The following is a 25,334-nucleotide window of genomic DNA, read 5'->3' on the forward strand; positions in this document are numbered from 1 at the left end:
TATAATAAATTATAAAAAATATAATATATAAGTAATGTATAATTAAAAAATTTTTTAAATAAATTGTGCATGGCCATGGACTTACTATCGTACTTTTTATGTTTCATAGTAGTACAATTTCTTTTATTAAAAATTTTTTATCTAAAAACTACGAACCTTTTAATAATTTTAATGTATATTGTGTGACAGTCTAAGATATGATTAGCTTTAATTTCCTTTAATTTTGTAATTAAAAATAATTTTAGATTAATATCTTTCATATTATTAAAGTATTTGGAATAGTGACGAAATATTTGTTCAAATTTTACAAATATTTTAAATGTTTCGACATTGATAAAAAATAAACAATTGTTTGTAAAACGTTTGTATTGTACTAATTTTGTAAATGTATATGACAATGCAGTTTTTGAGCCCACTGATTGTAAGCAATTATTACATATTTTGCATATTTTTGTAATTGATTGTATGATATATCCAGCAATATTATATAAACTGTTCAATTCTAAACTTGACAACCTTGATATTGAATTTTGATTAAAAGGTGGAATTTCGTCACTATTGCTTACATTATTGTTTTTCGCATTCGAATCATGTGTTACGTCCAAGCCCCTGGAGATTGGATAAAATAACTTTCACATTCGTTTTTCTGTTTTATGATTGACAAATATTCAACAAATCCAGGTAAATTTTCTCTGTCATCATTATCATAACTGCTATTATTGATACATTTCATGTACATTGCAATAGAAACTAATTTTAGGTCATTTGAAAACTGTAGTGGGTGAGGTATTACATTTTTCTGTCTTATTTGAGAAAAAAGATTCTCCATACAATCCTGAGTGAAACGAGAAGTTAAAACAAATTTAAAATTCTTTTTTGTTATAAGATAGTTAGTTAATTCAATTATTGACGTAGTGCTAATTATTATACCTCTTTGCACTGGTTTAAACCCATTACCTATTTTTAATTGTGTAAAAATATTGATAACGTTATTTAAAAAATCAAGACTAGCGTTATATACGTTTTCATTTTTTGTGCCTAATACTATAGTACAACACCTTGATGTCATAAGAGAAAACCACTTAGAAACAATTTGTACAAACCAAGCAGTTGTAATGTACTCCGGTTTATTCTTCTCATCCGCTAACAGTTTAAATGAGCTACTCACATCATGAGAAAAAACATTTCTGGCTTTATTCACTCTCATTTTATTAAAATTGTTGGTACATATATCGTCTATAGTTAACCTAGGCGTTAATAAAAGCTCAGGATTGTTTTGAATACTTATTAATTCACTGAAATGTTCTAATTTTATTTGATTTGTAGGTAAATTATATTTAATTACAATATCATCAGAAATAGTTATTACTTCATTATTAATTAACGCTTGTTTAAGATTTTTGAAAATATGTGGTGGGTCAGCAATAATATATAAATAACGATTTGCATCGAATGGATGTATAATACAATTTACTATTTTACTATGTCTACCGGTGCTTATATCTAATAATCTCCACAATGCAGTATTTCCAGATACCATATCTGATGTTATGAAATTTACATGGTAACCTATTTTTTCAGTTTTATTGATTGTCTGAAATATAATTTCTTTTAATGTTTTACTGTCAAAACTATTGCCTGTGAAATGATACCCCACCACATGCTTCCAGCGACTACCAATGCCAACCAGCATAAAAACCAGAGCATGCGTAGCAATAGCCTTATCGTTGGGAAACGTTATATTACCTATGAACGATCCAGTTGAAGGATTATAAGACTTTTTTGACGTAATGGACATTTCGTCAAATATTAATCCACATTCCAGATCAATCTCATTTTTAAAAGCAGGTTTCTTATTTTTTAAATAGTCAAACATTTCTTCTGAAATTCCAGGTTCGAACTTAAAATCTTCTACTTTTCGCTGTAATGTTCGTAGACTCGGAAGTGGAATTCCTTGACGAATAAGTTCTTCATATCCGTTATTGCCACAAACAAATTTTAATTGCAAAGCACGTTCAATTGTCTTATGTGACCATGTTCGAACGCTTCGTTTTTTAGTGAACAAAGCTTTAACTTGACAATCAGTAAAAACTGAATATAAAGCTTTTTTATATTTATCATTATTGTCTTTATGTTTCAATGTATGTATAGTAAATCTCAAAGTTTTCATTGTTTTTCGCATTCGAATCATGTTTAGTTGTTGTTTTCGAATAATCTCTTCTAATTTCTTATTTTGTTGTTCTTCTTTTTCATTAGATCCAGTGGCATCATTAATTACCTAAAAAATTCATTTTTGAATATTAAACATGTTTAAATACATATATTATCTTCTTAGTTTATTATTTTAATATTAACCTGACATTCCTGTTTTTTAATATAAGCAGTAGATTCATTTAACTGAATGTCGATAGATTGATATGATTCATTAGATTATTATTTATTGTATCTGTTACTACTTGTATTGTATTATTTTCAGTTTCCACTGGCTTTTTCTTTTTTAGAAAAAATCCAAATATGGTTGGAATTGCATCTGGTTTCAATTTTCGTTTTTTAGCTTTTTCGTTCCACATCTCTGGAGCAAAATGTACCTATACGTATGTGTAAGAAGAAAAAGATTACTTTATTAAACAATTATGATTATTATATAAAAAATAGATAAGACTTTTAAGCCAAAGTTATTAAAATAATTTAATATTTTTGTCATTGCTAAATTTAATATTTGAGATATGCACATAATTCATGATGTAACGATTATATATATTATATATTTTTTATTAATTTTTTTATAATAAATTTAACAAAATCAAGTATTACTTTACCTCGCAGAGATATGAATTGTTCGTTGGCGTCGAATTCATTTGTCCCACATATTTTTCCCATAAGGCACGATGTTCAGCATTTCTGCGAAATACTTTCATTGTATAACCTTTAGTGGAGGAATTATTACAGAACGGAGCTGCACAACCAACCATTTTTTAATAATTTTGAACACACGTGCTTAATTCCGTCTGATTCCGTCCACCTCGTCAACGCAAAGGTGTAAAGGTAGGTTAGAGACGCGTCAAGACTGAGCTAGAGAGAGAGACACTATATCTCTTTCTCTCTCGCGGGATTTTGACGAAACCGAGTCGTGTCCAGACTCTTATTAGAGGGTCTCTATACATGACATTCGTACATAGTTCTTTAAATAATTCTGAATAGTTATATTCTTCAATAGTTCTCAATAGTTTCAAGGAGCTATTGGAAACTTAATTATGAACTATTATGAAATATAACTATTCAGAACTATGTATGTAATGTTATGTAGTATTATGGAACATCACTATTCATTACTGTTAGAGCGAATAGTAACTGTTTATGCATTTGCTATTCATTATTATTGAGTACTATTGGGGCGAATAGTAACGACAGGAATTTACCATACATTATTATGGATTAGAATCATAAGGATTCGCCATCTATCGATGAGTAAGGCCTGTCACAATGAGCTGTGCTCCTCCGTTAGGAATTGATTTCTGTTTTTGATTCTATCCCGCCTTTTCTTTCAGAATGCGGCTAAGATAATAATTTGGCCCTTCCTCAAATAAAGGAAAGGCTGCTAGTTTACAAACTAGTTTACAAACTCCTGACAAAACTGCGATTGTCGCCGGCCTAATCTATTCGCAGCCTAGCGGCTCTGCACGTAGCCCGGCACTCGGGCCGCGTAGGCGCTTTCGACCCTGGCGAAGAATATGCGCCCATGAGACCAGCGTCGAAACGAGTGTCGCTCCAGATTCAACATGCCAGGCCAACCCGGATCACCCCAGCCTCGGTCACAACAATTATTAGCTTCACAACAGCAGCTCCAAGACGATCAACATACCACGTAAAACCAAACTATGAATAGCGTAAGGTTGAAAACAAAAAAGAACAAGAAGTAGCCCTGAATTAGCTAGAATTAGTAAAAAACAAACATGTATTAATGACTACTGGCTAAGTATGCCAATAAGTACTAACAATAGTTACGAAAAATTAAATGTTGAGAAAAAGCAGGAAAATAGTACTGTAAATAGCTCCATCCCAGCAAATAAAACTACAAGCCACCTCCAATTTTTGTTGAGGGAGTTGAAAACATAGCCCCTCTAACTGAAATGCTTAATACAGCCGCTAAATATCAATACATAATTAAAATCTTAAGAAATAATCTGGTCAAAATACAGTCTCTTTCAGCAGAGAAATACCATCCCATTATAGAAGCTCTTAAGCATAAGGGAAGCCACGGTTTCACATACTAACATAAAATGGATAGGAACTTTAAAGTTATCTTACGAAACATGCATCCGTCGACAGACATAAACGAGATTAAAAAAGAAATTGAAGTATTAAACCATAAAGTCATAAGAATTACCAATATCTTAAATAATAGAACAAAAAGACCCTTGCTATTGTTTTACATTGAACTACAACAGCAAAGTAACAATAAGGATATTTATGAAACTAAATACTTACTGAACATAATCATTAATTTTAAGCAACCATACAAAAAAAGAGATATTCCACAAGATGTCAGGCACATGGACACACCAAGAATTATTGCTTCAGGAGATCGAAGTGTGTAAAATGTGCAGAAAACCATCTAATAGCTGTCCTAAGAAGAATAAAATCAGCGAAGTCAGATGTTACAACTGTGAAGGAAATCACTCTGTGAGCTACAAGGGCTGTGAAGTTCGGAAACTACTGCAGCAGAAACTTTTCCCTAAGCTTAGAGAAAAGAGGTATGAAGTCCACAGTGATAAAAATGTGCAAACTCCAAAATCTTCAAACAGGACCACAATAAGTCAACCTAACACAAGTTACGCTCAAACAATAAAAGAGGGAAATATAATATCTCAACCACAGCACTCAGAAGAATGATAACAATAGTAATACTAACAGACGATCAAAAGATAAACTGGAGGATTTGGTTATCCAACTAGTGAGTAAGATGGACACAATGCTTAACTTGCTCACAACCGTGGTTACAAAAATAAAATTAATATAATCACTAGCAAACTTAAAATTGGAGTCTGGAACGCCAATAGTTTGGCTCAAAGAAGTAAAGAATTGAAGTGTTTCTTGTACGAACAAAGCATTGATGTTATGCTTATATCGGAAACACATTTTACAAAAAAAAAATTATCTAAACACTCCGTCTTACAACATATATGACGTTCAACACCTTGATGAAACTACCCATGATGGCACAACCATAATTGTCAGAGTAGCAATTAAGCACTATGTAAATGCAAATTACACCCAAGACTACCTGCAGGCGACAAGCATAACTTTAGGGCACTGGTTAGGACTTTTTACCCTAGCAGCAATATACAGCCCGCCTAAGCATTCAATATCGCAGGATCAATACACTAGCTTTTTTAAATCCCTCGGCAGATTTATAGCTGGGGGTGACTATAATGCAAAACATCCCTGGTGGGGATCCAGATCTCACATATCCACCCCCAAAGGTCGTCAACTATATCAATCTCTATTAGAAAATAACCTGTATACAATATCTACGGGCGAACCAACATACTGGCCTTCAGACAGAAGGAAGAAACCCAATGTCATAGATTTCTGTGTGGTCAAGGGGATATCAACATACTACTTTAAAGCGGAATCATGTTACGATCTATCATCCAATCATTCCCCAATTTTGGTTACTCCAAGTTCTGCAGTGCTAAGGGCAGAAAAGCCCTTAACCTTATGCAATAAAGAACTAATTGGAACATATTTAGGGAAATTCTAAACGAGCGAATAGATTGCTCAACAAAAACCCCTTAAATCTAAGGAGGATCTTGAAGTAGCAATAGACAATTTTAACATCCTCATTCACAATGCAGCGTGGGAATCGACTCCAGAGACACTCGATAATACAAAAACAATCCACTGTTCCACTTATGTCAAAACTAAAATTGAAAATTTGGCAAAAAATTAAATCACCAAAAGACAAAGCTAAATTTAACAAGGCAGTCAAGCAACTAAAGGATTTAATAAGTAGTGAAAAAAACAGAGCGATAGAAGAATATCTCACTAATCTGACTCCTACAGTGAATACTGATTACTCACTTTGGAAGGCTATGAGGAAAATAAAAAATCCGCAGCGGAGCATTTCACCTATACGCCTGAGCAATGGTAAATGGGCTAGAAGTAACAAAGAAAAAATCAAAGTTCTCGCCGATCACTTAACAAAAATTTTCGAGCCCTTTCCTCAAGAAATACCAAACCAGCAAGAATCTGAAATCTATGACTTTCTCGATGCACCTCTGCAAATGGAGCTACCCATTGCAAAAATAACACTTAAAGAAGTTGAAAAAATAATTTACAAGGAGCTAAACGTTAAAAAAGCACTAGGTTCCGATCTAATAAATGATAAGTTATTAAAGGAACAACTAAAGCTACAAGATTACTAACGATTATATACAATGCCATACTAAGTTATTTTCCAATCATTTGGAAAGTGACACAAATAATACTAATACCTAAACCAGGCAAAGAACCAGAAGAATCTACTTCATATAGACCTATTAGCCTGCTACCAATTCTTTCCAAGATCTTTGAAAAGTTGTTACTAAAAAAATCAAATCAATCCTGGAAAGTGAACAACTCATTCCTGAATACTAGTTTGGCTTTCGCGAACAACAAGCTACAGCGGAACAAGTGCACATAATTGTACGAGAAATTAATAAAGCACTAGAAGAGAAGAAATACTGTTCGGTAGTATTTTTAGACGTAACATAGGCCTTTGATAAAGTATGGCACCCAGGGATTTTATACAAGATTTTAAATAATCACATAATTTGTACTCTATTCTAAATTCGTATCTGACTGAGAGACACTTTTTAGTAAGCTATCAGGGCGAATATTCGGACCTGAGGCCTATCAAGTCTGGTGTACCTCAGGGGAGCGTTCCTCTGCTTTTTCTTTTATTTACTTCGGACTTACCAACATCTCGAAAAACTCATAAACACCTTTGCAGACGACACAACTATACTAACCTCACATAAGAATCCAGAAGTAGCATCAATAAATTTACAGAAAAACATCTCTGACATGCAAATTTGGTTTAATATCTGGTGCATCAAGATCAACGAGCAGAAGTCTGTTCACGTAATCGTTAAATAAAGATACGTTAAATAAAGATACGTGTCCCCCGATCCAGCTAAACAATAAGGAGATTCCACAAGCTGAATCAGCTAAATATCTGGGCATTCACCTAGATTGTAGATTAACGAGGAAAAATCACATATGGAAAAAAAGGATGCAGATAGACTATAAACTAAGAAAGATGTATTAGTTACTAAGACGTAAATCTAAGTTACCATTGAATGACAAAGTTCTGCTATATAAATCGATTATTATATTCCGGTATGGACATATGGAATTCAACTGTGGGGATCAATCTCCATTTCTAATATAGAAATCATAGAAAGATTTCAATCTAAGGTACTTCGAATTATGACAAATGCTCCCTGGTTTGTCACTAATGAAATCTTACGACGTGATCTGGCGATCATCTCCGTCAAAAACACGGTTAAAACCTATGCTGTAAAATATGCACTTAGACTATGTTCTCACCCCAACCAGCTTGCTTCCAAGCTACTCATAGAAAAAACAGATAAACGAAGGTTAAAGAGAATTAAACCATTAGATTCTTCTAGTAAATTTGAATAATATGTCTAATAATGTCAACATTTTATTTCTGTAGCTATAATCAATCCTACTAATAAGAGTTGTAATTGTAAAGGGTTTATTCCAATGGGTTTATGCTAGCATGTTATTTTTGTCTATTAAAAGTTTTACTTATTGAGAGACACACACACACGCACACGCACACGCACACGCACACGCACACGCACACGCACACACACACACACTGACAAATTGTAAATACACTAGGAGTTAAATGAAAAAAAAGAATCATAAATTTATAGTTTACTATTGGAACAAATAGTAAGTACAAGTAGTAACTACATCTTAGCGATTTTCATGAAAATTTAGTAGTATTAGGTGATATATTAGTTCGCAAATATCCTGGATAGTGATCATTTTATCGTATTTTAAAAAAATAATGTTTTAGTTATAAATGGTCCAAACGGTTATTTTTCATTAATTGTTATAACAGTTACTGTTATTTCAAAATAACCAGTTATTTAAACAGTTATCGGTTATATAAACGGTTATTTTTTATAATACCCTACATCCTGATCAGTAGTCACATTTTTTTATTATTTCTCATTATTTGAGTTATAAAAAATTTATTTCGTAATATTTCATTATTTAAAGTATTTGTGCGAACAAATAAATATAAATTGTTAAATTTTATGCACAAAAATTGATGACAACTTGGTAATGAGTAAGGCCAATGCGTCCGTTTTATTCAATTACGTAGTCATGAATAGTTACTTTTCAGAACTATTCGCCAAAATCGTAGTTACTATTTAATTACTGTTCAACTACGTAGTCGTGAATAGTTACTTTTCAGAACTATTCGCCAATAGTCCTAATTATTATTTAATTACTATCCACGCACGTAGTCGCCAATAGTTACTATTCAAATAATTAAAGAAATTGAATAATAACTATAGAAATCTGAATAGTACACAATAGTTCTAAATAGTTCCTTTCCATATGCGACAAATTGTATAGACACATTTGACAGACCTCACATGATCATACTGATTCATTGCACATGAGAGGGATTTGCATCCTGAACTTGATCGCGTGATCTTAAACTCATCGAAAAAAAAGTGTCGCAACCTCATTGCTTCTGACCGTACATATTCTTGTATTAATATAATTAATGCAAGTCTGGTATTTGTTAAGAAAGAAGGAGTAATTAGCTCGAGAAGTTGATAGAAGTCGATAGATATCGTTTCGATCTCTAGTAACGATAAGTTCATTCAAGTGCGCGATCTACCGTGTTGAAAATACACGTACAGATCTTAAAAGAGTTGTACGTGATCAATCAGGATTACAAAATGAACGTATATAATCATATAAGAATTTTATGTAATTTGTACATGAATCTCACCAGTAATCTTTAATAACTTTAGGAATCTGGAATGATTCGTACAAGACGATTTATATCGCAATGAAAAGATCTTAGCCTTATAAGAAATTTTTAAGAAATAGTTCCTTTACAGGATCATTTAAGAATATGGTATTAATTAGATATGATTCTGGTGTTTCATGAAAGATCATTTATCAGTCTTAAGAGGCATAGTTACGGAATAATTTATTTTCCAAGTTGATACAAGAATCTGGCATGAATCATACACGACGATTTATATAACAATAAAAAGGTTTTAATTGCTTTAGCCTAATATAATAATAAGTTACTCTTAAGAAATAATTTCTTTACATAATCGTTCCAAAGTAATAACGGTTATCGATCATCCCAGTAAACGAAATGGAATTATTGAATAAACAGGAACTGGATTGAATATATGAAATGAAAAAGAATGAAGAAAAATTAAAAAATTTGTTAGAACACTGAATAAAGATAACTGAATCAAAGGTCGAAACGTACATTATCACTGTCTTAGTGAATTAATAAATTATAACTTCGCTATAATAACTAGCGTAGGCTTTCTATGCTCCTTTCCTAAATTATGTTTGATTAATCGAAAAGCTGTTATTCAATTTGTGTAAAAAGAATTAATCTTCCGACAAAATGAATTCTTTTATATCCCATTCAATTCCTTGCCTGTCCCATTCCACTTTATTTACTGGGATACGAGCGATAAATCACACAAAATTCCAATAATATTCTTGTAATATTTTCATAATGACACTTCAGTTATATTCTTGCAAGATTCATGTTACATGAGCGCAAGATTGACGTAATCTGCGCGCAAGATTCATGTAACATGCATGTAAGAATCATGCTTATAAGATTCATGTAACAAGGGTATAAGATTCATTCAAGATTCTTGATTTACCCACAGGCATCGTATGCGATATTCTTATACGTATGATCTTGTATGTTCCTGTCCAAAATTCGAATGTGAAAATTTTCTTGTAAGATTTCACAAAAATTTTTCTTGTAAGAATTTGCAGCAGGGTAGTTACTTTTATTCTATGATTCTTGTCTTTCCTCTTGCTATCCCGCGTACATACAAGTTTTTCATGTTTAATCTTGTTCTGTTCACATTTCTACGAAAGAGAACATATATGTGTAATGTTTGTGCTTATATCTGTATATTTCTTACTTCACCCGATCATTTTGTATATAATCAATATTAGTAACAGGTTATGGATCCAAAACGCTTCCACTGTGTCAAATGTGGGGCAAAATTTCCCAAGTGTACCCGCGTAAAATTGCGATGTCACCGATCTTTTTGTAACTTTGCTAAATTGTAGTACTAGTCGACCTCTTTAAATCCTGTAAAGGAAATGCCGCTAGTACAAATGGTTGCCAAGATGTAGGGGCTTGAATTTTTAGTTTTTACTCAATGTGTTCTATTTAAAAAAATCATATCTTCTTTCACACCTATCCAAACGAACTTTATAATGAGTGTTTTTTAAAGCTTTTTTCTTGGGCTTTGCAATAAAAAATACTATTTTGCATTAAAAAATTTTTATCATGTATATTTTTTAATTTTAAAAGTATTTTTCAATTTTTCTCATAATGCGACCCTTTTGATTTTTTTGAAACTAAAATAAAAAGAAAGCTTGACTTTTTCTCGTCAAAATCATGTAAGTTGGAATATGGGATGAAAAGAATTGGCGTCGATAAAAAACGTTTTAAGCGCGCGAGTATACCGGGCGCGTGTGGAATGGTCGCGGCGCGGCGCGGCGGTACAACGCCACCAGTTTCCACTTTGATTCCAGAGTCTTGTTTATACGCAATTTTTCTAATTTCTATTTTTCTGTCCCTCCCTTTCTCTACAAAAACATATTAATACGTGAGATTTCGTGGCATTAATTCACGTACGGTAGGTATAAGGTTGAGCGTGAGTGCAAGCTGAAACACATGTGCTCACGTATTTCCGCACTCGGCATTACATCATATTCGCAAGCAAGTGGGGACGTTCGATGCTTAAGTGTCATTCCCGAGATAAAGGAGCGCAGCGGCTTCAGAATCATTTCATGTACAGGCGGCTGATCAGTTTGCACCTGTTTTTGATCATATGCTACGCGTTTGTAAAAATTATTATTTCTTTGTGAATTTCGATATTATTGTCAGCATTAGTCTATACATCTTTCTGCAATATTGTAATCATGCCAAAAACAAACGCACGACGTAGAAGTTTCAGTGATCGTTGTTGTAATCCTTTTGAAAAACCGAAACATTCAAAAGCCAAAGTTGATCTCCGGAATTTATCTTTTAATCTGCAACAAAAGTACACTCACCTGCCATCTGATGTGAAAGTATGTGGCTCATGTAGTAAGGAAATGATTGCGCTTTCGTTCTTTTCGCCACTGTATGTGGAAAAAGATTCAGACAATGTGATGGAGTAAAAAGTCAGGACTTATATTTCCTTGGAATTTTAAAGTTTGTAAAAGCAAACAATTTATCCTAAGTAATGCCGAGTGCGGAAATACGTGAGCACATGTGTTTCAGCTTGCACTCACGCTCAACCTTATACCTACCGTACGTGAATTAATGCCACGAAATCTCACGTATTAATATGTTTTTGTAGAGAAAGGGAGGGACAGAAAAATAGAAATTAGAAAAATTGCGTATAAACAAGACTCTGGAATCAAAGTGGAAACTGGTGGCGTTGTACCGCCGCGCCGCGCCGCGACCATTCCACACGCGCCCGGTATACTCGCGCGCTTAAAACGTTTTTTATCGACGCCAATTCTTTTCATCCCATATTCCAACTTACATGATTTTGACGAGAAAAAGTCAAGCTTTCTTTTTATTTTAGTTTCAAAAAAATCAAAAGGGTCGCATTATGAGAAAAATTGAAAAATACTTTTAAAATTAAAAAATATACATGATAAAAATTTTTTAATGCAAAATAGTATTTTTTATTGCAAAGCCCAAGAAAAAAGCTTTAAAAAACACTCATTATAAAGTTCGTTTGGATAGGTGTGAAAGAAGATATGATTTTTTTAAATAGAACACATTGAGTAAAAACTAAAAATTCAAGCCCCTACATCTTGGCAACCATTTGTACTAGCGGCATTTCCTTTACAGGATTTAAAGAGGTCGACTAGTACTACAATTTAGCAAAGTTACAAAAAGATCGGTGACATCGCAATTTTACGCGGGTACACTTGGGAAATTTTGCCCCATATACAGATTAGAGCACAAGGATTCATTCAAGCTACATCGAAAGAAAGGAAAGCATCACGAAAGAAATAGTATATCCTGTTGCAAATTTTTACAAGAAAAATTTTTGTGAGATCTTCCAAGAAAATTTTCACATACAAATTTCGGACAGGATCATACAAGATTGTATAAGAATATATAGCACACGATACTTATAGGAAAATCATGAATCTTGCACGAATCTTATATCCATGTTACATGAATCTTATAAGCACATTACATGATTTTTACACGCATGTTATATGAATCTTGCGCGCAAATTACATGAATCTTGCGCACATGTAACGTGAATCTTGCAAGAATATGACTGGAGTGTCATTATGAAAATATTACAAGAATACTTTTGGAATTTTATGTGATTTATTGCTCGTATCCTAGTAAATAAAATAGGATCCTTATATCAAGCAAAGAGTTGAAAAAGATTTAAAAGAATATATTTTGGCTAAAAATTAATTCTTTTTACATAAATTAAATAACGGCTTTTTGACTAAATCAAACTTAATTTGGGAAAGGAGTATAAAAAGTCTATACTATTTATTATAGTGAAATTATAATTTATTAATTCATTAAGACAGTGATAATATCGTACAATATATTCAGTCATCTTCAGTATTCTAACAAATTTTTTAATTTTTCTTCATTCTTTTTCATTTCATATATTCAATCCTGTTCATTCAATAATTCCATTTCGTTTTTCTGGGATGATCGATAATCTTTATCACTTTGTAGCGATCACATAAAGGAATTATTTCTTAAAAGTATCTTATTAGGCTAAAGTAATTAACGTTTTTTCATTGCGATATAAATCATCGTGCACGATTCACGCCAGATTCTTGTATCAACTTGGAAAATAAATTATGCTGTAACTACATATATGTCTCTTAATACTGATAAATAATCTTTTCATGAAACACTTCAGAATCATATATAATTAATACCATATTCTTAGATGATCCTGTATAGAAACTATTTTTTAAGAGTTTCGTCTAAGATTAAGGCAATATCTTTTTATTGCGATACAAATCGTCGTGTACGATTCATTTCAGATTCCTAGATCATTAAAGATTACTGGTGAGATTCATGTACAAATTATATAAGATTCTTATGATCATGTACGTTCATTTAGTAATCTTGATTGATCACATAAAACTCTTTTAAGATCTGGTACAAAAAACTTACAAGAATTTTCAACAGGGTTTTCTATTCCTAAAAAAAGTTTGGTATTTAGAGAACAAATTTTGTGCTTTGCCGGCCTCAATTCGAGCGTATCCTTTAACCTTTAACTGGCATAACTCCAAAGTTCACCTCTGGGTCACCTCTGGATCACAAATGACCCAACGTGTGTATAGAGTGTACATTTTTTGTAACTAAAAAATTTTTATTTTTTTCTTTATTTTCAACTAATTCTCGGTTGTATTGCGGGATTATTTCGCGAATTATTAAAAAAAGAATATGACCCTAGAACAACATATTAGCCCTTAATATATACGATTTTTGGTACCCTTGTACTAAATGTTGTCAGTAATATATATTATGTTGTCAGTAATATATATTATGTTGTTTGTAATGTTATAAAGAACATTTTCCTAATAAATTATAAGTCTTTTTAACACAAAAACAAAATGCATTGTTTAAAATATAAATGTAATATATCTTTAATTTATAGCCATTCATGCATATTAAAAAACATCATTTTCAAGTTACTCAATAACTAAAATTTTTTGGACAGCCGACACTTGAACTATTTTCTTTTTGTAGTTTAGAATTAATTTTATATATAAGATAATGAACTATATTTTTCCTTTAAACATTTTTGTTTCAGAGTTTTACATTTTTGTATGGAACAGTGCATTTCTCGCATTTTGTTAACTATATTTCGTTATAACAATTTATCTACAATTTGTTGTGAATATACAACTGTACAAATACTTTCTAAAGATGTCAAAATATACGTAAAAATCGTTTAATAACTTTTATTTATACTGCAGCGTTCGCGTATTAGGTTTACCACCTCGAGAACTAGGGTTTGAATCCTGTCGATGCGTTTTTGAAATATATAAAATTGTATAAGCGATTGTAATTAATAAAATAGATGTAAAACGCATACATAAAAATGTATTAACGTATGTAAAATACCGTTAAAAAACAATTTTTTTTAAATTAAATTATTTTTTTCAGTGTAGTGGCATATAATTATATTTAATAGTAGTGGGCTATTGTTGGGGATAAAAATACTGAATTTGAATTAATCGATATTAGGAACCTACTTTAGGGGATGGAAAATGAGCTACAGTTATTCAATAATAGTGAGCTAATATATGAGACTAAAAGTACACAGATTTTCCATAATAAGGATATATTGTACAAACTAAAAGTCTTATTTCCAACAATGCATAATATCTTATAATAGCCATCCATTTGTGTATACATACATTGTGCATACATTTTCGACGTCAACAAAGATATTTCTAGACTCTCTACAGTAGAATGCTTTTATACTACTATTAGGGTACTTGAATGTTATCTGTACTATTAGGTACTTGAGTATGACGCCTTTCTTGTTCCTCCGAACTCTAATTCAGCCGTAGTTTGGACGACGACGAAACAAGCTGAATTATTTTAATTAGTTCTGACAGTAATGTGAAACACCTTTTTTTATATTTTTTTTATATGTTTTTATATTTTTTACTCAGTGACTCATGTTTCATTTTTTCTACATTATAACTTATCAACTTCTTGATAGAAATTCACGCGAATTATGGTTAGGGATTTATATCATTGTGGGATTGTCTTCGTTGTTTCAATTATATTTCTAACTTGCTTAATTAAGTTTGTATTTACCCTTGCTGAGGTAATATTTTTATAAGTTTGTTTATTTTGTTCTAATCTAATTTAGGGGGTTTATTAACGTTTCAGACTATTTGTATAGAAAGTCCGAAAGTTATCGGCGCACAATCACTTCTGAAATAAAGGAGAATATTCATGGTATAGGGAAGTTTCTGCCCTAGAGATGGAACCTCTGAAACCGATAAATTCATTGAGAATTGTGACGTTTTCATCCGTCACTGTTTCGCGGATAAGTCGATTGGATCCTGCGTCCTCCCAGCTTGGGAGGGCGAGCGAATTTGCGTGCGAGCGCTGACTTTCGTGCGCTGTTCTAATTTATTTCACTTTTGTCATTATTTGCGAGAATTTTTAATTAGCGACAACTAGCGCGAGAATCGGTGACTACTTTGAGAATTGTATTGAGCTGTTTCAATCGGTCGTTAGATGAGAAGAGGGCCGCTAAAGAAGACCAAAGAAGCCCCGAAATACTCCCAGTGGCGGGGGTACGTAGATTGTATTTTTCACTTATTCCTTCTGTTTGCATCCGTTATTTGCGCCCTTTTAGTGCCTGTTTTGCAGGAAGAATTTAAAGATTCCGAAGCTCCAGAGCTTCACATGAAGAAGCTGCATAAGATACGTGCTTCCAGAATGATGCAACTTCCCAGTGGAACAGCGAGCTGAAATCGCCCGCCAAGAAAATCACGGCGGACCAAGACTCTATCAGGAAGAACTTCGTAAGGCAGGATTCACTCCATAGGAAAGGCAAGAAGATTTAACCGAAAGAAGACGGTCCTGTCGAAAGAGTGACTCCAAGAATCGCCCTCGATTTTGTGACTGAACTCTGTCCAATAGTACATTATAATGAGACGTTAATCACAGAGAAGTTTCAAGTTGAGGTGACAATTGTTTTCAGAGCTGCGAGGAGAAAGTGGAATCAAAGTTCATTATCGAATTATCTGCATTATACGGGTGTCCCAAAATAATCGCCAAATATTTCATGGGTAAGTAAAGCGGATTAAACTGAGTCGAAAAGTCTTGTACTATTTTGCAATTTTCGCAATAACAAGATATTAATTACCAAAAATAGTCGAAAATTGGTCTTCAATAATTTTGTACTTAAATACTATCAGCTTTACATAAAAACTACAAGACAATAATTGTTTATTTTCTTCTCACAGAACTTTAAGAATTTCTTCAGAATTTTTTAATGCCATATTTTCTCATCTTAGTAAGAATAAGAAAATGTAGTACTAAAAAGTTGATTAAAAATTCTGAAAAAATTCTTAGAATTCTATGAGAAGAAAATAAACAATTTTTATTTCTTGCAGATTTTTTGTAAAGTCGATAGTATTGGAGTAAAAAATTATTGAAAACCAATTTTCGGCAAATTTATTAATTAATATCTTGTTAACTATTAAGAAAATCGCAAAATGATAAAGGACTTTTCGACTCAGTTTAGTCCACTTTACGGTAAAAGTTCCGATTAGGGGACCCCAATGACCTTGACCTTGACATATATTGTCAAGGTCATGACCCTGAGTAACCTCCAACAGGTTTTAGCCGTCGCTCGTCCTTCGTTAAAAAGTTATTAACAGTTAAAGTTAGTAATTTTTTAACTGCTTTACATAGCTTAGATATCTCTGACCTTCGACTCTCACCTCCCCTCCCTCCTACAAAAGGAGCGCCCGACTCACACCTTTGATTCTCATCCCCCCTCACCCTCTGCAAAGGGGTGCTCGACTTTCACCTTCGACTCTCATCCTTCCTCACCCCCTGCAGAGGGGCGCGCGAATCTCACCTTCGACTCTCACCCCCCTCCCCTTGCAAAGGGGCGCACGACTCTCACCTTCAACTCTCATCCCCCCTCCCCCCTGCAAAAGGGCGCACGGCTCTCACCTTCGACTCTCACCCCTGTTCCTCCCCCTGCATCGTAATAGTGACCTTTCCATTGCTTAAATGTAAATAAAATAAACCAAGGAATAAATAGACTTGTACGTGTGAATGTTTGACGAGCGTGGAAGTCGTGCGCCCCTTTGCAGGGGGAGGAGGGGTGAGAGTCAAAGGTGAGAGTCGTGTGCCCCTTTGCAGGGGGGAGGAAGGTACCACCAGGAAGGGTTTATTCCTGGTGGTACCTTCCTCCGGCCTACGGCCTACCCCCTCCCGCACCCACCCCGTCGGTAGAAGTCCCCCCCGCGCGCGCGCGTGTGTGTGTATGTGTGTGTGTATTGTATTTATTTTAAAGTACAGAATTTTTGTGATATATAGTAAAATTTTTTTTTGTTAATAACTTTTTAATGAAGGACGAGCGACGGCTAAAACCTGTTGGAGATTACTATGGGTCATGACCTTGACAATATATGTCAAGATCAAGGTTATTGGAGGGGGTCCCCTAATCGGAACTTTTATCCACTTTACTTGCCCATGAAATATTTGGCTAAATGACGTTTTGAATGTAAAAAAATCGGATTTTCGCATAGACGTAATATACGTAATAACACGTGATGCCCCCTCCAGTTATGATAATAATTGTCACCTCAAACTGAAATTTCTTTGTAATAAATATCTCATTGTAGGGTATCATTTGGCACACAGTCCAGTCCAAAGATCGAGGGCAAAAAAAACCCCTTTTTTGGGGTCACTCTTTGGATTCAGCGCCAGGCCACGTGAAGTTACGCGGCTATCGCGGACCCACGTGGGGTCGCTCGACACGGCTATCAGCCAATCAGGCGCCGGGATGGCTTGATCCCGAAGGACCTAGCGGCCTGCGGGTCCTCTACCGTGCTTGTCGAAATTACTTGCGTTGTGGCACGAGCCGAGATCGCTCGGGAGGAGCAAGGACGCAGGATCCCGGGTGACTTAAGAATCCAGAACCCTATTGAAAGAAAAAAAGCGGAGCTACTCTCGATGATCAGAAGGATCGAGGATTATCTATCGGTGAGACAAGTGTTAGAAAATTGCAAGACTATCCCCAACATTGCGAGATCGGGTGAATCACACGTGTTTAATTCAAACCGAAAGGCTGTATTAGGAGCTCGTATTAGGAGCTACCGCGAGTAATGAATCACTTGGATGCCGCGTGCCGTTCACACGAATCGTCTGATTATCGTATTGCATTTTCGCGTAATGTTCGCCGCCCTCTTGCCACAACCTTGTCACCGTGTTTCGTTTTGCATGTAATTGTACGTTAAACCGCCATTTTGTGTGATACGCAGCAGTTTCGATCATGACTTTCCTTCCCTCTGCATCGACGGGATCACTCGGGTCACCGGATAATTCCGTGTAAAGTCTTAAAAATTATTTATGCGAGGTTTCGCAAGAAAGGTCTCGAATGTAGTACTCGAATGTACTGGTTTGGTTGGCAAATTTGAAATGATTTTCGTAATGATTATATGTCCGCGTTATTTTGTGTTACGCAATTCAACGATTTCCGATTCTAACGAGTTCATACCACATCAAAAGTACAAGTCACCGTTAAGTTACCGCCTACTATGGAATATTTGATTTAATCTTTCTGTACAGTTACGACGTTATATATACGATTGTTACTTTTTTATTATTAATTGATGCGTAATTCTTATATTTTCTCTCTCTCTCTCTCTCTCTCTCTCGCTTTCAGATTTATACCCACTCCAAACAACCCACCGTCTCTGTCATTCCAGGGCTAAGTCGGCTATCGTCCATCGCAACCGAGAAGTGTCGAGAATAATTGCCGAAATTCAATAAAGTACAGAAGAGTAGCACGCTCTCTTGTGCTTGGCGCCCAACTTGAGTGAGAGAAATTCCGCAACGATTCGATGCATGTCTACCGATTTTCGGAATACTGAAGTAAGACGACTAGTTGCCTATTAATGCTTATAGTGAAACGCGATGAAGTTGTCCCGTTACTCGCGAGTACGGTCACAGAGTATAATGAAATCTATCGCCTAATATTAAATTTCACTTTCTTATCGGCAAGGAAAGTTGAAAAAATCATGTGTGAAGTTTTACGAAGTGACGACGTGGCGCGGGTGGCGAGCGAGGCAGAGAGCGAGCGAGAGAGAGAGAGTGAGAGTAGAGGAGGAAAGCCGCTGGTGTACCTGGACTCGAGTAGTAATAGTCAAAATTGGTCGAAGGTAAAACTTCAAACTCAAAATCAAAGGATTTTTCACTTTTACTTACCGATAATAAAGTGGAATTTGGTATTGGGCGATAGATTTCATCATATTCTAAATGAATTTATCGGTTTCAAACATTCCATTCTCGAGGGCAGAAATCCTTATATACCGTGGACATCCTTCTTTGATTTAATAAAGAATATATAACATATTATTCGAAACATCTAACTTGGATCGATCAAGGAATTAGCTATCGAAATATGTGTATTATTGTAATTAAGTATGTTTTAATTTAAAGATTTTAGTCATTTATACCGTCCAGCCTTGTAACCGGTGAGATTGTCTCTTTAATGGAGGAATGATTACTGCACAATGATTGTGATCTGACTAACATTACTCGTTGTAATAACTTATTTGTCCAACTGTAACTACATGAATCTTTTGTAAGAGTATCTACTTGAAGAAGACTAGTCGAAACATGTACAATTTTATTATGTAAGATAAAGATAAAGATATTTTTTTAAAGCTAACCTACGCACTGCTTACTATGTTAATTTCCAATTGCCCGTTTGTCATTTGTTTATATAGGGTGTCTCATTTTATATGATGTATTAAAATTTCTCGAAAACTATGGTCGATAGGGAAAAATGTTTCAAACAAAAGTTATATGGTTCGGACGGGGACATAATAAGGTACCATTGATTTGACCTTGAGTAGTGTCGCCAAGGCCAGATCGACGTGACCTTGATCTGGCCTTGGCAATCCAAGGTCAAATCAATGGTACCTTATTATGTCCTCCTCTGAACCATACAACTTTTGTTTGAAACATTTTTCCGTATCTACCATAGTTTTCGAGAATCCAAATAACCAAGCGTGCGATACTTGCACAAAATACCACTATCGTACTGTTACGGTACTGCCACGGGATAGCGATGTACGGCGTAACTGTATGATAACAGTACAAAAAGTATACATGATATTATAGTACACCGTATCAACATTATACCTGTACTGCATACTGTTTAGATACATCATGGTACAAATGCAGTAATGTATCAATCCGATGTATTATGAGTTTCGTGGATCATCGAAGTATAGCGATTTCCATACGATTTCAGAAGTCAAGCACATTAGATGGCGGTATGCAACAGGGATGAGTGACCGCTTCGAAGCACATGAAATTATTATAATTCCCGAATTCAAAGAAAAACGTTTTTTTTATCATAATTTTATCATGTGTATTCTGGAATAAAATATTAATCAATAATCACAATAATAATACTCATTTTAGCAATAAAATTATAAAATTAATTAATTTTGGTAACGTGCATACCTAAAGGTGTACGTTACCGGTGCCGCGTACCAAAATACGGTGTACAGGTACTGTACACTTTAGGTAAGCACGTACGTAATAGTGCGGTTCCGGTACGCCGTACGCTCACCGTACCAATATCATGGAAGTAATTTGTTATCTGAGAAATCTTAATGCATTATTTAAAATGGGACACTCTGTATATTATTATTATTATGTTCCTAAATAACTAATAACACTTAACGTATAACATCACATGAAACCACAACCAAAATTACGTCAAGTTATGGAATCACATGTTATTTTTTTAAATTGTATTTTTTTATTGAATGTATTTTATGAATATATATAGTACGAGGGGCACTACTTATATTTTGAGCCTTGGCAACACTGAGTGTTGTCAGGTGCCATCTGACGTTTCCACTAGAAAGTTTGACATTTTTGATCATAATCTTCTTCAGAACGTTTTGTTATTTGAGCGCGATTTGTATTGTTTACAGTCACTTGAAAATTGTGTCTCAGCGAAAAAATGGAATTAACTCGTGAAAATTTTCGTGCAATGATTTATTATGACTTTCGACGTGGATTATCGAGACAGGAGTGCATCGATCAACTTACTTCCACTTTTGGTGATAAAGCCCCAACCTTTGCCACTGTGAAACGCTGGTATAACGAATTTAATCGTGGTCGTCGTTCGCTCACCGACGAAAGTCGTGAAGGTCGTCCAAAATCAGTTGTTGTGTCAGAAAACATTGATGCTGTGCAAAAACTAATAATGCAAGATCGTCATGTGACATACTGTGAGATTGAGACAACCTTAGACATTAGTTCCACCAGCATATATAAAATATTGCATGATCATTTAGCCGTGAAATATCCGAGTTTTTAAATAAAAATTCATAAAATTTTCTTGACATGTTAGTTGAAAATTATATTCCACACATTATTTTATAATCACTTTTCACTTTCACTTATTAATTTACACTTAAAGGAAGGACAATTTATAACCATTTCCTTATGGGGATCCTAAACGAACAGTAATTATCGACAATTGTAGACTGCCAATTTCTTCGAATTGGCTTTATAAATCACAAAATCCATTTACACAATAACAATACGCACAAGAAAAGAACACCGGCCACACTAAATTTAACAAGAAAATCGGAGAAAAAATTAAGAATTCACTTTTTTTCAGCTCTTACAGCTGAACCTTAGATTATAATTCTCATAGTGCAGAAATTCTATAGGTCGTACCAAACGATATCTTCCCCGGAAGCGTATGACATGCACAAACAATCCTGGTCTTGCGAAATTGTGATCGAAGGCCTAACAAAAAAAATTTTCCAAAATTAAAGATGTTTTTTTTGTATAACAATTACTTTTTTCTCTTTTATAGATTCAAAAATCCATTTTCAGGATTAAAGTATACGCATTAATATGTGTTTGTGAGGTGGATTTTATTCCGAAAACGACAAAAAATTTCGAAATTGAGATCTTAAGAAAAATTTTTTGTCGTTCTCGGCATAAACTCCACCTCACAAACACGTATTAGTGCGTATACTTTAATTCTGAAAATGAATTTTCGAATCTGTAAAAGAGGAAAAAAGTAATTGTTAAACAAAAATTACGATTAGTAATACAAACAGCTTTAGGATCCTCTTAACTTCCCAGATAACAAAATACTTCCACGGTATTAGTACGGTGAGCATACAACGTACTATGCGTGCCGGTATCGTACCTATCACGTACGTGCGTACCTAAAGTGTACAGTATCGGTACACCGTATTTTGGTACCGGTAATGTACGCCTTAGGTACGCACGTCACCAAAATTAATTAATTTTATAGTTTTATTGCTAAAATGTGCATTATTATTGTAATTATTGATTAATATGTTATTCCAGAATAAACATGATAAAATTATGATAAAAAAAAGCGTTTTTCCCTGAATTTGGGAACTAATTTCATAGTGCTCTGAAGCGGTCACCCATCCGGTTGTTATACACCGTCATCCAATGTACTTGACTTCTGAAATCGTATGGAAACCGCTATACTTCGATGATCCACCAAAACTCATATAATCATGGATGTATAGCTACGATACATCTGTCAACATAGTCTTAACAGAAATTTGTGCAGAAAAAAACATCGTTTTGCCTGCAAAGCAAGATATTAACTTATAAATTATGTAATGACTATTCAGGTTAGGAAATCATACTCTGTATTCTCACAATACTAAAGAAATTCAATTCGTCTTCGACTAGAGGTCTCCATTGTTTCTCTCCTGACAATAATAGTACGTCTTATTGATACTGCATATGTACCATAATATACCTAAACAGTATGCACAGTACAGATACAATGTTGATACAGTGTATCATAACGCCATGTATCCTTTTTGTACTGTTACCGTACAGTTACGCCGTACAACACCATCTCGTGGCAGTACCGTAACAGTACGATAGTGGTATTTTGTGCGAGTATCGCACGCTTGATTACCTGGGCATACCTTGTGATAAAATTTGAGACGCGTTGTAAAACGGAATGAAGAGTTAAAAGTTAGGACTGTCCCTCCTAATTTGGGATAGTTGATTAATAAGCTGTATGCACATCCGATAAGGCCTAAGTATATCTTTCTTTAAAAAAAGAATCATTGGAAACACTTACGGAAAAGAATCATTGATCAGATATTGTAATCCGTGTAATAGAAGTATTACAAATACCACATAACAATATTACAGTCACTACACGTAAATATTACAGGCAATTGTGTAATATTTTTGCACTGTAACCGAAGGATTACAGAAAAAGTAGTAAACGTAGGACAAACGTATTACAGGACAAATATTCATAGACTAAAATTGTTACAGGCCAAATATTACACAGTAGAGTCCGACCGAAATCATTTCTTTTATCTCCAGCCGAAACTGAAAACGAATAATCGGTTTTTATTCAATTTCGGCCGAAATCGAAACCGAAACCAAAAAAGAATTTCTTCCTTTGGTTATAAACAAAACATTGTAAAAATATAAACTACAGTGTTGTAAAGTTAAAGTATAAATATAACTACATAATAATGCGAACTACGGAAATTGATATTCATCTCTTGGAAGTTACACGGAGAAAATATTTATATTAAGTTTTAATACAATTTTAAATATTTTAATATGTCTTGTATTTTTGGATGGACCCTTACAACAATGTTCCGACATAACTTTCACTATAGTAATGCTAATTTTATCACATAAATGAAGTAATTTTTGTTAAACTAGTGCTTAAGCCATAGAAAGAATTAATTTTTACTATGGTACGCAAACAAAATTTGATAGGTACATATTTCTTATTATCTTTACAATTCTAACTTTTATTCAACAAGTTTTGATTTTGTAATAAAAAATTTTTACGAAAAAGTGTAAAAATTACGTTATAATATTGTTTTTAAAAAAATGACCATAGTATTTAAACTTATAATTACATGATGGCTCGAAGCTTCTACCACATTATAGTAATTTTAAATATATAAAATTTTCTCCGTGTATAAATAGCATATATTATATACTGCTCAAAAAAATTAGGAGACCACTTCTTCTCGGTAAATTTTTGCTCATATTTGAATTGTAACTATTCAACAAATAATTAACGTAAAAAAAAGTTTAAAAAACGATTTTGCAGGGCAAACTCTCTACTATAAGGTACTTTATTCAATTTTTTTTCAGTAAAATATTTAAAGGCGTGGTGAGCTTTGAATAGAAACGTATTTGAGATACCTAAAATATTAAAATTTGCAATCTTCCATCGACTAATAAAAAAATTGCCGAATATAATCATTGATACCGTCTTAAAGTATGGACTTTGCACTTTTAAATGACAAAAAAACTTTGTTCTACACCGATTATTTAGCGGGATATGGCATTTTAAAATAACCCTTGACTTTTTTATGATTTTAGCACGATACCGTCGGAATTTGCGTAACACGATGTACACCACGGGGAAGTTGCAAATGCCGGCGGTATCGTGCTCAAATCATAAAAAATCAGGGATTACCTTAAAGTACCATATCTAGCTAAATAATCGGTGTAGGACAAAATTTTTTTTTTTCATTTGAAAGTGCTAAGTCCATACTTCAAGATATCAATGATTACGTTCGGCAATTCTTTTATTAGTCGGTGGAAGACTGCAAATTTTAAAATTTTTATATCGGTCGAAGCTAGATCTTAAAATGCCTAATAATTCAATCTTGAATAAAAAAAATATGCTATATGTGTACTTGACATATATACCATACTTGTAGTTTAACAAACTGGACGCCAAAAAATTTCTGGACTATATAAACGCAAGTAAACCACTGTAGTAATCTCGCGAATTAAATTAATTTCTAACCATTTTGATGCTCAAACAGGCATCATATTTCAAAGATGTTAATATGCTGAAGAAACTGTAATTAAATTTATTGTGAAAAATATTATCTCGGCCGGGAGTCGAACCCTGATCTCTTGTATTCCGTACGAGCCATTAGACTGCCGAAGCCTTAGTAATATTCTTCGCAATAATCGGTATATGTAAGGAAACAACATCTTTTTCAGGCGATATAATAACAAGATAAATTTTATCAAATTAAAAAGTAAAATCCAAGTGGAACTATCTTTATCAAGTTATGTGATCACCGCGTCACAGGTCACGTCATTGGCAGGCTGTATTACCTAACCCTAACCCTATCCAAGTAAATAATGTACTCTATTTAACAACTGATTAAGATTTATTCTTACACTTCATAATAACCACAAAAATATTTATAAAATATAG

This window comes from Mycetomoellerius zeteki, unplaced genomic scaffold, assembly GCF_001594055.1.
Source record: "Mycetomoellerius zeteki isolate Tzet28-1 unplaced genomic scaffold, Tzet1.0 scaffold330, whole genome shotgun sequence".
Lineage (NCBI taxonomy): Eukaryota > Metazoa > Arthropoda > Insecta > Hymenoptera > Formicidae > Mycetomoellerius > Mycetomoellerius zeteki.